The 15,540-nt window shown below is 42.3% G+C and overlaps 1 protein-coding gene across 6 annotated transcripts in view; it reads right to left on the reverse strand.

Annotated features, from left to right (window-relative positions):
• The window catches only part of DLG2 (discs large MAGUK scaffold protein 2), an 860,202-nt gene that overhangs the window by 511,878 nt on the left and 332,784 nt on the right, over positions 1-15,540 (reverse strand). The gene's annotated exons all lie outside the window — the stretch shown is intronic.

Below are 15,540 nucleotides of genomic sequence, written 5' to 3' on the forward strand. Positions count from 1 at the left end.
AATTAAATGAATAAAAAAAAACCAGGCGCTCTAAACTTCTGCACTTCTAGCAAAAGCAAAAAAAGATTGAAAGAAGGAAGAAACTACATTACAAATGTGTCTGCATGAAGCGTGGGAAGATAAAAGGCGCGGTCCCAGTCACCGGGGGCATTCATCAATCATTTATCAAGAATTTTGTTGGCTTTTGCACAATTTTTAATGGTTTGTATGGTATTATTGGCATGATCCAGATGTGATCTACAGTAGTTACTTTATACAATGTGATATCATAGTGCATGCTCCATTTCTTCAGAACCGAGACATTTTGGATTGCCCACCCCTTCTCCATAAATATTATGCATTATTATATCATTTCCATTGAGCATTTTTTAACCCTTTTGCTATCACTTAGCTCAAAACTAAAACCCTTTTCTATCCCGACACATAGTCCAGAAATTTTGTAGAGGACGGGGCAATTTTTGAGCTCCCACCCAAGGAATGGCACCGCCCCGATGCTGAAACAACAACATAGCGCAGAGGACTTAAGCGTAACAGCTCAGGTTTAGGCTTAGCAGTCAGAATGCTCAGCACAAAGCATGATGGTTACTCTACTAGAAGGTTGTAAGGCTTTTGATTACGTCAAACAAGACCCAAGCTTAGCAGATGACCCAGCTTCTTCTCAGGCTACCCAATATCTCAGCATGCTCTGTCAACGTTACCATGCAAGATCTCCACAATAGCCCCTTTTATAACCTTCTCTTCTGGGCACTCCTTACAGATCATCCAGTTTAGATGCCATCAGATTATATGAAGAAGTCAACTTCTTCCTACATTTGGTATAGGTAGAAAGACTTGGTGGTTATACTTCTGGCATAAAGGATGGCTACTCTACAAAGAGGTTGTAAGTGCGGTCATTGCAATAAACTAGACTCAATTGTTTAGGTGCTCACTCCGTAGCTGGTCCACCCGAATATCTCCACTCTGTAACCTGTCCTAAACATGCTAAGATGTCATCAAATCTTATGAAAATGTTATCTGCCATGATATGGGTGGAGAGCTGAAATACAGGTTTGGTGGTCACAGTTCTTGATTATTTGACCAAGGGGATGTAAGTCTGGTGGTGGCATCAAACTAGACCCAAACTTTTTGAGGTTCTAACTCTGCAGCCTGTCCCAAACCTGCTTAGATGCCATCAAATCTTATGAAAATATCAACTTCTATCTGCCATGATATGGGTGGAGAGGTGAGATACAGGTTTGGTGGTCACAGTTGTTGATTATTCGACCAATAAGCTGTAAGTCTTGTGGTGGCATCAAACAAGACCCAAACTTATAATTTTTGAGGTGCTAACTCTGCAGCCTCTCCCAAACCTTCTTAGATGCTATCAAATTCTATCTGCCATGCTTTGGATGGAGAGCTGAGATAAAGGTTTGGTGGTTACAGTTCTTTTTGGTTATTCGACTAGGAGGCTGTAAACCTGGTGGTTGAAGAAGTCAACTTCTATCTGCAATGGTATGGGTGAAGAGCTTAGATACAGACTTAGTGGTTGCAGTTCTTCTTTTTTTTTTCGATTAGGAGCCTGTAAGTCTGGTGATTGCATCAAACTTGACCCAAAGTTACAATTTATTAGGTGCTAACTATGTAGCCTGTCTCAGACCGGCTTAGGTGCCATCAAATCTTATGCAGAGTCAACTTCTATCTGCCATGCTATGGGTGGAGAGCTGAGATAAAGGCTTGGTGGTTACAGTTCTTTTTGGTTATTCGACTAGGAGGCTGTAAGTCTGGTGGTGGCATCAAACTAGGCCCAAACTCTGTAGCCTGTCCCAAACCTTCTTAGATGATAGCATACAAGATCTAAACTTCTGGTCACTCAGACAACTGTTCCAGAACTGCTGATGCCCTCTAATCATATGAAGAGGTCAATCTCTACTCATAAGGTTCTTGGTGGAGACCTTAGGTACAGGTTTGTCCATACAATTTTTGCCCTTATGTGTAATAGGAGGCTGAAGCCTGCACACACTCCGCAACCTGTTCTAGACCTATGAAGAAGCCAAGTTCTACAACCATCGGTAGAGAGCACATAAGATCATGGTGGCCCCATTAGGGGAAAGGTTGACCATTACAATGGGGCAGATTTACTTACCCGGTCCGTTCGCGATCCAGCAGCGCATTCTCTGCGCTGGATTCGGGTCCGGCCGGGATTCATCAAGGTAGTTCCTCCGCCGTCCACCAGGTGGCGCTGCTGCGCTGAAAAGCATCTGAACCCGCTGGAGTTCACCGGCTCGGGCTAAGTGAAGGTGAGCGCGTCCCAAGCGACACATTTCTTTTTTTAAATGCGGCAGTGTTTCCGAATCTGTCGGGTTTTCGCTCGGCCACGCCCCCCGATTTCCGTCCCGTGCATGCCGGCGCCCGCCAAAATCCCGGGGCAATTCAGGGGAAATCGTCGCAAATCAGAAATATTCGGGTAACACGTCGGGAAAACGCGAATCGGGCCCTTAGTAAATGACCCCCAATGTGTATAGAGGGTTCTTAGCTTTTGCCACCAGCAGAAGTTGGTGACAATGGACACAGGACCTAAGTCGTCATTCACTACCCTTTATCTCCTAAAAATACATGCATGCTCATCCAACAGCTCAACATTTTTCGGGCCGAAAGAACTCGCAAAATTTTATGATGGCCGGTTTCGCTTTCACAAATTTCTGCACTCTCCTTCTTCATGGTGATGTGTCATATGGATCTGAATAGAAGTGAATATTAGCTATGGCATAGATTATAGGATGATGATCCGGGTGTATAGCGCGGTATTATTACTCATCCATTGACCGCCGGACGGTGACACATGCAATATCCAGAGACTGAAAAGAGCTTCATTACATTACAAAGGTGAGAGAGGAGGGACACAGGGGACAATAATAGCCGTCAATCAAGATACAAAGTAGCAATAAGGTAAATCGGAATCAGGAGACGGATTGTTCTCCGTGAATAATGTGTTCTCTTTTCAGATTACAGAAGTCAATGCAGTGAATTCAGCCGACATTAATCCATAGGCAGACACGTGTAATTACCGCTCACATTAGGAAGCGGCGGGGCACCGGGATAGTCATCTGCCATATACACAACATTACTCAGAAGGGGCATGCTGGGAATCGGGGGTGTACACCCACAAGGTTCTTCTGAGGCCTGTGACCATATGGAGGCAGAGGCCCCGTTACAGGAAGATATGCTAGTCATACACAGTCCAACAGGTGGCGCATGCACGTATCATCATGGCCGTTAATGAAAGGAGTATGAAGGAACTGTACTTGTAATATGTCTACAAAATTCCAAAATAGCGCCACTCTTGTCAATGTGTGGTACTGCAGATCAGCTCCACTGCTATGTACAAAGGTCAGCCGTAAAGCCACACACATGTGCCAATGTTTATGAAAGATGTAATCCATGGACAATTCCTTTAATTGGGAGTGCTAGGGCTGAAGTCAATGCCCATGGCATCACTTATGGCCGTCACTTATGTTGGAAAATATGTCACTGCTATGAGGCATTGTGTCTGTCACTAATATAGGGGACATTATACTGCTATGGGGGCACCTTGGCTATTATTGATATTTTAGGGACATTTTACTGATATACAGGCACTGGGGCATTATTTTATTAGAGATCTGTGACTTTTATGGCCACTGCATCTGCCACTATTATGGGGGTATATCACTTCTGTGGCTATGTCACTGTTATGGGGCACGGTGGCTGTCCTTTTTATGGGGGACATGTCACTGTAATAGCAGGACCTTGGCTGTCACTTGGGTGACATGTTAATTCTATGGTGGCACCGTGGCTACTATTGATATTTAGGGGACATTTCATTGGTGTACATACAGTGCCCCATAAATGCAGTGCCCCATATATATTTAGATACAATGTCCCATAAATACAGAGCCCCCACATAGATACAGTGCCCTCACATAGATACAGTGCCCCATAGATACAGTGCCCTCACATAGATACAGTGCCCCATAGATACAGTGCCCCCACATAGATACAGTGCTCCCACATAGATACAGTGCCCCATAGATACAGTGCCCCATAGATACAGTGCCCCATAGATACAGTGCCCCATAGATACAGTGCCCCCACATAGATACAGTGCCCCATAGATACAGTGCCCCATAAAGGTGACAGATCTCCAATCTATCAGTATTCACGGTGTAGAAGTGATTAAGATCCCTGATGGTTAACAGTGGCTAATAGATCAATCCCCAGGTGAACTAGGGGATCCAGGTACTTCACCACCACATCTTATCAATCTGGGTTTGGGTGCCAGGCCGGAAACTGTGGGCACACTCTGGGGGAGTATTCCAGCTATGGCAGCCTTAAAGGAACCGTCCAGTCACAGCTGACTCATTGTGCAGGGCCTAAAGGAAGGAGCAGGACTCCAGGTTCTAGGAATACAATGAGAATGAGTCCTGCTCCTCCCATCTGACCCCACACCATCCATTATTCAATGAATTTGCTTTGTTTGGACTGTTCCTTTAAGTAGTCCTCCTTGATCTTCCTCCCGGTCTATCCCATATAACAGGAGTGAAGGAATATGGTGCCGGTGACCCTGCGCGGTGAGTAAAGAAGAAGATGAAGAATGAGATGCGGTAGATAAATCGAAATTTTTTTTTCATTCAGCTTCATGTAAATTACATTAATATCCTTCAGAGCAGCCGCCGCTGTACATAATAGGGTAAGTCTGAAGGCCGGGAAGTTAACACCGCGCCATTATATATGCAGCTGCCGCTTTAACATCTCCCTTCTATTAAGGTCACTACTCCGCCGAGATACATGAAAGGCTACACCAGCCGCTTCTACTATTCATGGCGCTTCTACCTCCTGTATATTACAGTCCTAGTCTCATTACATGATCCATTAACATTACATAATTTATAACATGGGAGCGGAAAGATGAGGAAAAATCTGAGAGTCCCCACGCGTTTCCAGCAATGACATAAGGAATAGCTCTAGTCCTCCTCCTAAATAGTCAAAGGGTTTACTAAAAGATGGAGGTGTTTCTAAGAAGTCCATCCTGGGTAAGGAGAGGAGGAAGGCTGAGTAATGGTCCTAGAATTGATATTGGGTTGTGGACGTTTTGGCTCAGGGTATATTCCAAGGACGCTGCCTGAGTGACCCTTGGGTGCGTAAAAATGTATAATATAGAAGTAGATACAGTATACACACAGATAGTATATACAGGCAGTGTGATGTTACATCTCATAGGATACACTGGAGATCCTCTATACAGCACACAGATAGTATATACAGGCAGTGTGATACTACATCTCATAGGATACACTGGGGATCCTGTATACAGCACACAGATAGTATATACAGGCAGTGTGATACTACATCTCATAGGATACACTGGAGATCCTGTACACAGCACACAGATAGTATATACAGGCAGTGTGATACTACATCTCATAGGATACACTGGAGATCCTGTATACAGCACACACATAGTATATACAGGCAGTGTGATGTTACATCTCATAGGATACACTGGAGATCCTGTATACAGCACACAGATAGTATATACAGGCAGTGTGATACTACATCTCATAGGATACACTGGGGATCCTGTATACAGCACACAGATAGTATATACAGGCAGTGTGATACTACATCTCATAGGATACACTGGAGATCCTGTATACAGCACACAGATAGTATATACAGGCAGTGTGATACTACATCTCATAGGATACACTGGAGATCCTGTATACAGCACACAGATAGTATATACAGGCAGTGTGATACTACATCTCATAGGATACACTGGAGATCCTGTATACAGCACACAGATAGTATATACAGGCAGTGTGATACTACATCTCATAGGATACACTGGGGATCCTGTATACAGCACACAGATAGTATATACAGGCAGTGTGAGGCTACATCTCATAGGATACACTGGAGATCCTGTACACAGCACACAGATAGTATATACAGGCAGTGTGATACTACATCTCATAGGATACACTGGAGATCCTGTATACAGCACACAGATAGTATATACAGGCAGTGTGATACTACATCTCATAGGATACACTGGAGATCCTGTATACAGCACACAGATAGTATATACAGGCAGTGTGATACTACATCTCATAGGATACACTGGAGATCCTGTACACAGCACACAGATAGTATATACAGGCAGTGTGATACTACATCTCATAGGATACACTGGAGATCCTGTATACAGCACACACATAGTATATACAGGCAGTGTGAAACTACATCTCATAGGATACACTGGAGATCCTGTACACAGCACACAGATAGTATATACAGGCAGTGTGATACTACATCTCATAGGATACACTGGAGATCCTGTATACAGCACACAGATAGTATATACAGGCAGTGTGATACTACATCTCATAGGATACACTGGAGATCCTGTATACAGCACACAGATAGTATATACAGGCAGTGTGATACTACATCTCATAGGATACACTGGAGATCCTGTATACAGCACACAGATAGTATATACAGGCAGTGTGATGTTACATCTCATAGGATACACTGGAGATCCTGTATACAGCACACAGTATATACAGGCAGTGTGATGTTACATCTCATAGGATACACTGGAGATCCTGTATACAGCACACAGATAGTATATACAGGCAGTGTGATGTTACATCTCATAGGATACACTGGAGATCCTGTATACAGCACACAGATAGTATATACTGGCAGTGTGATACTACATCTCATAGGATACACTGGAGATCCTGTATACAGCACACAGATAGTATATACAGGCAGTGTGATACTACATCTCATAGGATACACTGGAGATCCTGTATACAGCACACAGATAGTATATACAGGCAGTGTGATGTTACATATCATAGGATACACTGGAGATCCTGCATACAGCACACAGATAGTATATACAGGCAGTGTGATACTACATCTCATAGGATACACTGGGGATCCTGTATACAGCACACAGATAGTATATACAGGCAGTGTGATACTACATCTCATAGGATACACTGGAGATCCTGTATACAGCACACAGATAGTATATACAGGCAGTGTGATACTACATCTCATAGGATACACTGGAGATCCTGTATACAGCACACAGATAGTATATACAGGCAGTGTGATACTACATCTCATAGGATACACTGGAGATCCTGTATACAGCACACAGATAGTATATACAGGCAGTGTGATACTACATCTCATAGGATACACTGGAGATCCTGTATACAGCACACAGATAGTATATACAGGCAGTGTGATACTACATCTCATAGGATACACTGGAGATCCTGTATACAGCACACAGATAGTATATACAGGCAGTGTGATACTACATCTCATAGGATACACTGGAGATCCTGTACACAGCACACAGATAGTATATACTGGCAGTGTGATACTACATCTCATAGGATACACTGGAGATCCTGTATACAGCACACACATAGTATATACAGGCAGTGTGATACTACATCTCATAGGATACACTGGAGATCCTGTATACAGCACACAGATAGTATATACAGGCAGTGTGATACTACATCTCATAGGATACACTGGGGACCCTGTATACAGCACACAGATAGTATATACTGGCAGTGTGATACTACATCTCATAGGATACACTGGAGATCCTGTATACAGCACACACATAGTATATACAGGCAGTGTGATACTACATCTCATAGGATACACTGGAGATCATGTATACAGCACACAGATAGTATATACAGGCAGTGTGATACTACATCTCATAGGATACACTGGGGATCCTGTATACAGCACACAGATAGTATATACAGGCAGTGTGATACTACATCTCATAGGATAGGATACACTGGAGATCCTGTATACAGCACACACATAGTATATACAGGCAGTGTGATACTACATCTCATAGGATACACTGGAGATCCTGTATACAGCACACAGATAGTATATACAGGCAGTGTGATACTACATCTCATAGGATACACTGGGGACCCTGTATACAGCACACAGATAGTATATACAGGCAGTGTGATGCTACATCTCATAGGATACACTGGGGATCCTGTACACAGCACACACATAGTATATACAGGCAGTGTGATACTACATCTCATAGGATACACTGGAGATCCTGTACACAGCACACAGATAGTATATACAGGCAGTGTGATACTACATCTCATAGGATACACTGGAGATCCTGTATACAGCACACAGATAGTATATACAGGCAGTGTGATGTTACATCTCATAGGATACACTGGAGATCCTGTATACAGCACACAGATAGTATATACAGGCAGTGTGATACTACATCTCATAGGATACACTGGAGATCCTGTATACAGCACACAGATAGTATATACAGGCAGTGTGATGTTACATCTCATAGGATACACTGGAGATCCTGTATACAGCACACAGATAGTATATACAGGCAGTGTGATACTACATCTCATAGGATACACTGGAGATCCTGTATACAGCACACAGATAGTATATACAGGCAGTGTGATACTACATCTCATAGGATACACTGGAGATCCTGTATACAGCACACAGATAGTATATACAGGCAGTGTGATACTACATCTCATAGGATACACTGGAGATCCTGTATACAGCACACAGATAGTATATACAGGCAGTGTGATACTACATCTCATAGGATACACTGGAGATCCTGTATACAGCACACACAGATAGTATATACAGGCAGTGTGATGTTACATCTCATAGGATACACTGGAGATCCTGTATACAGCACACAGATAGTATATACAGGCAGTGTGATGTTACATCTCATAGGATACACTGGAGATCCTGTATACAGCACACAGATAGTATATACAGGCAGTGTGATACTACATCTCATAGGATACACTGGGGATCCTGTATACAGCACACAGATAGTATATACAGGCAGTGTGATACTACATCTCATAGGATACACTGGAGATCCTGTATACAGCACACAGATAGTATATACAGGCAGTGTGATGCTACATCTCATAGGATACACTGGAGATCCTGTACACAGCACACAGATAGTATATACAGGCAGTGTGATACTACATCTCATAGGATACACTGGAGATCCTGTACACAGCACACAGATAGTATATACAGGCAGTGTGATACTATATCTCATAGGATACACTGGAGATCCTGTATACAGCACACAGATAGTATATACAGGCAGTGTGATGTTACATCTCATAGGATACACTGGAGACCCTGTATACAGCACACAGATAGTATATACAGGCAGTGTGATACTACATCTCATAGGATACACTGGAGATCCTGTACACAGCACACACATAGTATATACAGGCAGTGTGATACTACATCTCATAGGATACACTGGAGATCCTGTATACAGCACACAGATAGTATATACAGGCAGTGTGATACTACATCTCATAGGATACACTGGGGATCCTGTACACAGCACACAGATAGTATATACAGGCAGTGTGATACTACATCTCATAGGATACACTGGAGATCTTGTATACAGCACACACAGATAGTATATACAGGCAGTGTGATACTACATCTCATAGGATACACTGGAGATCCTGTACACAGCACACAGATAGTATATACTGGCAGTGTGATACTACATCTCATAGGATACACTGGAGATCCTGTATACAGCACACACATAGTATATACAGGCAGTGTGATACTACATCTCATAGGATACACTGGAGATCCTGTATACAGCACACAGATAGTATATACAGGCAGTGTGATACTACATCTCATAGGATACACTGGGGACCCTGTATACAGCACACAGATAGTATATACTGGCAGTGTGATACTACATCTCATAGGATACACTGGAGATCCTGTATACAGCACACACATAGTATATACAGGCAGTGTGATACTACATCTCATAGGATACACTGGAGATCATGTATACAGCACACAGATAGTATATACAGGCAGTGTGATACTACATCTCATAGGATACACTGGGGATCCTGTATACAGCACACAGATAGTATATACAGGCAGTGTGATACTACATCTCATAGGATAGGATACACTGGAGATCCTGTATACAGCACACACATAGTATATACAGGCAGTGTGATACTACATCTCATAGGATACACTGGAGATCCTGTATACAGCACACAGATAGTATATACAGGCAGTGTGATACTACATCTCATAGGATACACTGGGGACCCTGTATACAGCACACAGATAGTATATACAGGCAGTGTGATGCTACATCTCATAGGATACACTGGGGATCCTGTACACAGCACACACATAGTATATACAGGCAGTGTGATACTACATCTCATAGGATACACTGGAGATCCTGTACACAGCACACAGATAGTATATACAGGCAGTGTGATACTACATCTCATAGGATACACTGGAGATCCTGTATACAGCACACAGATAGTATATACAGGCAGTGTGATGTTACATCTCATAGGATACACTGGAGATCCTGTATACAGCACACAGATAGTATATACAGGCAGTGTGATACTACATCTCATAGGATACACTGGAGATCCTGTATACAGCACACAGATAGTATATACAGGCAGTGTGATACTACATCTCATAGGATACACTGGAGATCCTGTATACAGCACACAGATAGTATATACAGGCAGTGTGATACTACATCTCATAGGATACACTGGAGATCCTGTATACAGCACACAGATAGTATATACAGGCAGTGTGATACTACATCTCATAGGATACACTGGAGATCCTGTATACAGCACACACAGATAGTATATACAGGCAGTGTGATGTTACATCTCATAGGATACACTGGAGATCCTGTATACAGCACACAGATAGTATATACAGGCAGTGTGATGTTACATCTCATAGGATACACTGGAGATCCTGTATACAGCACACAGATAGTATATACAGGCAGTGTGATACTACATCTCATAGGATACACTGGGGATCCTGTATACAGCACACAGATAGTATATACAGGCAGTGTGATACTACATCTCATAGGATACACTGGAGATCCTGTATACAGCACACAGATAGTATATACAGGCAGTGTGATGCTACATCTCATAGGATACACTGGAGATCCTGTACACAGCACACAGATAGTATATACAGGCAGTGTGATACTACATCTCATAGGATACACTGGAGATCCTGTACACAGCACACAGATAGTATATACAGGCAGTGTGATACTATATCTCATAGGATACACTGGAGATCCTGTATACAGCACACAGATAGTATATACAGGCAGTGTGATGTTACATCTCATAGGATACACTGGAGACCCTGTATACAGCACACAGATAGTATATACAGGCAGTGTGATACTACATCTCATAGGATACACTGGAGATCCTGTACACAGCACACACATAGTATATACAGGCAGTGTGATACTACATCTCATAGGATACACTGGAGATCCTGTATACAGCACACAGATAGTATATACAGGCAGTGTGATACTACATCTCATAGGATACACTGGGGATCCTGTACACAGCACACAGATAGTATATACAGGCAGTGTGATACTACATCTCATAGGATACACTGGAGATCTTGTATACAGCACACACAGATAGTATATACAGGCAGTGTGATACTACATCTCATAGGATACACTGGAGATCCTGTACACAGCACACAGATAGTATATACAGGCAGTGTGATACTACATCTCATAGGATACACTGGAGATCCTGTATACAGCACACAGATAGTATATACAGGCAGTGTGATACTACATCTCATAGGATACACTGGAGATCCTGTATACAGCACACAGATAGTATATACAGGCAGTGTGATGCTACATCTCATAGGATACACTGGAGATCCTGTACACAGCACACAGATAGTATATACAGGCAGTGTGATACTACATCTCATAGGATACACTGGAGATCCTGTATACAGCACACACAGATAGTATATACAGGCAGTGTGATACTACATCTCATAGGATACACTGGAGATCCTGTATACAGCACACAGATAGTATATACAGGCAGTGTGATACTACATCTCATAGGATACACTGGAGATCCTGTATACAGCACACAGATAGTATATACAGGCAGTGTGATACTACATCTCATAGGATACACTGGAGATCCTGTATACAGCACACACATAGTATATACAGGCAGTGTGATACTACATCTCATAGGATACACTGGGGATCCTGTATACAGCACACAGATAGTATAGACAGGCAGTGTGATACTACATCTCATAGGATACACTGGAGATCCTGCATACAGCACACACATAGTATATACAGGCAGTGTGATACTACATCTCATAGGATACACTGGAGATCCTGTATACAGCACACACATAGTATATACAGGCAGTGTGATACTACATCTCATAGGATACACTGGAGATCCTGTATACAGCACACAGATAGTATATACAGGCAGTGTGATGTTACATCTCATAGGATACACTGGAGATCCTGTATACAGCACACACATAGTATATACAGGCAGTGTGATACTACATCTCATAGGATACACTGGAGATCCTGTATACAGCACACACATAGTATATACAGGCAGTGTGATACTACATCTCATAGGATACACTGGAGATCCTGTATACAGCACACACATAGTATATACAGGCAGTGTGATACTACATCTCATAGGATACACTGGAGATCCTGCATACAGCACACACATAGTATATACAGGCAGTGTGATACTACATCTCATAGGATACACTGGAGATCCTGTATACAGCACACAGATAGTATATACAGGCAGTGTGATATTACATCTCATAGGATACACTGGAGATCCTGTATACAGCACACAGATAGTATATACAGGCAGTGTGATACTACATCTCATAGGATACACTGGAGATCCTGTATACAGCACACAGATAGTATATACAGGCAGTGTGATACTACATCTCATAGGATACACTGGAGATCCTGTATACAGCACACAGATAGTATATACAAGCAGTGTGATACTACATCTCATAGGATACACTGGGGATCCTGTATACAGGACACAGATAGTATATACAGGCAGTGTGATGTTACATCTCATAGGATACACTGGAGATCCTGTATACAGCACACACATAGTATATACAGGCAGTGTGATACTACATCTCATAGGATACACTGGGGATCCTGTATACAGCACACACATAGTATATACAGGCAGTGTGATACTACATCTCATAGGATACACTGGAGATCCTGCATACAGCACACACATAGTATATACAGGCAGTGTGATACTACATCTCATAGGATACACTGGAGATCCTGTATACAGCACACACATAGTATATACAGGCAGTGTGATACTACATCTCATAGGATACACTGGAGATCCTGTATACAGCACACACATAGTATATACAGGCAGTGTGATACTACATCTCATAGGATACACTGGAGATCCTGCATACAGCACACACATAGTATATACAGGCAGTGTGACGCTACATCTCATAGGATACACTGGAGATCCTGTACACAGCACACAGATAGTATATACAGGCAGTGTGATACTACATCTCATAGGATACACTGGAGATCCTGTATACAGCACACAGATAGTATATACAGGCAGTGTGATACTACATCTCATAGGATACACTGGAGATCCTGTATACAGCACACACAGATAGTATATACAGGCAGTGTGATACTACATCTCATAGGATACACTGGAGGTCCTGTATACAGCACACAGATAGTATATACAGGCAGTGTGATGCTACATCTCATAGGATACACTGGAGATCCTGTATACAGCACACAGATAGTATATACAGGCAGTGTGATACTACATCTCATAGGATACACTGGAGATCCTGTATACAGCACACAGATAGTATATACAGGCAGTGTGATACTACATCTCATAGGATACACTGGAGATCCTGTATACAGCACACAGATAGTATATACAAGCAGTGTGATACTACATCTCATAGGATACACTGGGGATCCTGTATACAGGACACAGATAGTATATACAGGCAGTGTGATGTTACATCTCATAGGATACACTGGAGATCCTGTATACAGCACACAGATAGTATATACAGGCAGTGTGATACTACATCTCATAGGATACACTGGGGATCCTGTATACAGCACACAGATAGTATATACAGGCAGTGTGATACTACATCTCATAGGATACACTGGAGATCCTGTACACAGCACACAGATAGTATATACAGGCAGTGTGATACTACATCTCATAGGATACACTGGAGATCCTGTATACAGCACACACATAGTATATACAGGCAGTGTGATACTACATCTCATAGGATACACTGGAGATCCTGTATACAGCACACAGATAGTATATACAGGCAGTGTGATACTACATCTCATAGGATACACCGGAGATCCTGTATACAGCACACAGATAGTATATACAGGCAGTGTGATACTACATCTCATAGGATACACTGGAGATCCTGTATACAGCACACAGATAGTATATACAGGCAGTGTGATACTACATCTCATAGGATACACTGGAGATCCTGTATACAGCACACACAGATAGTATATACAGGCAGTGTGATACTACATCTCATAGGATACACTGGAGATCCTGTATACAGCACACAGATAGTATATACAGGCAGTGTGATGTTACATCTCATAGGATACACTGGAGATCCTGTATACAGCACACACAGATAGTATATACAGGCAGTGTGATGCTACATCTCATAGGATACACTGGAGATCCTGTACACAGCACACAGATAGTATATACAGGCAGTGTGATGTTACATCTCATAGGATACACTGGGGACCCTGTATACAGCACACAGATAGTATATACAGGCAGTGTGATACTACATCTCATAGGATACACTGGAGACCCTGTATACAGCACACAGTATATACAGGCAGTGTGATGTTACATCTCATAGGATACACTGGAGATCCTGTATACAGCACATTCTTATTACTACAATACTAACCCTGGACTAGTCCTTTAATTAGGTATTAATGAATGCAGAGGAAGTGGTGAAGCGGATTTATATTGTCATTTATATGTTTTTATTACACTCACCCTTTATCTAGGGCTCCACATTGAACCTGTCCGCTATTACTGTCTGTTTCATTGGTGTTTTATGCGTTTATTTCCCGTGTTATAAGCTATTTGCATGGTTAATTTGACACATTTAAGCCTCGTAACCTCCACAGTGATTAAGATTCCAATTATCTACCTGATGGGGGCTCCCCCGGGCTCTATTAATTGTTCTTTGATATAGTAGACACCAGGCAGGAGAATACACTGCGACGCTCTATGGACTAACTCCTCTTATTGAGACAAGTATCTACGGATGAAGAGCTCGGCGCGGGAAGAGGAAATATGTATAAATTTATATAGGGGATATCTGATCCCAACAATGCTTGGGGGCATTCCATAGTAAACTACATATCTACATTATAGACCATAAACGGTTTAGTCCACATTTGTTACC

Source organism: Engystomops pustulosus, chromosome 2 (genome assembly GCF_040894005.1).
Source record: "Engystomops pustulosus chromosome 2, aEngPut4.maternal, whole genome shotgun sequence".
Lineage (NCBI taxonomy): Eukaryota > Metazoa > Chordata > Amphibia > Anura > Leptodactylidae > Engystomops > Engystomops pustulosus.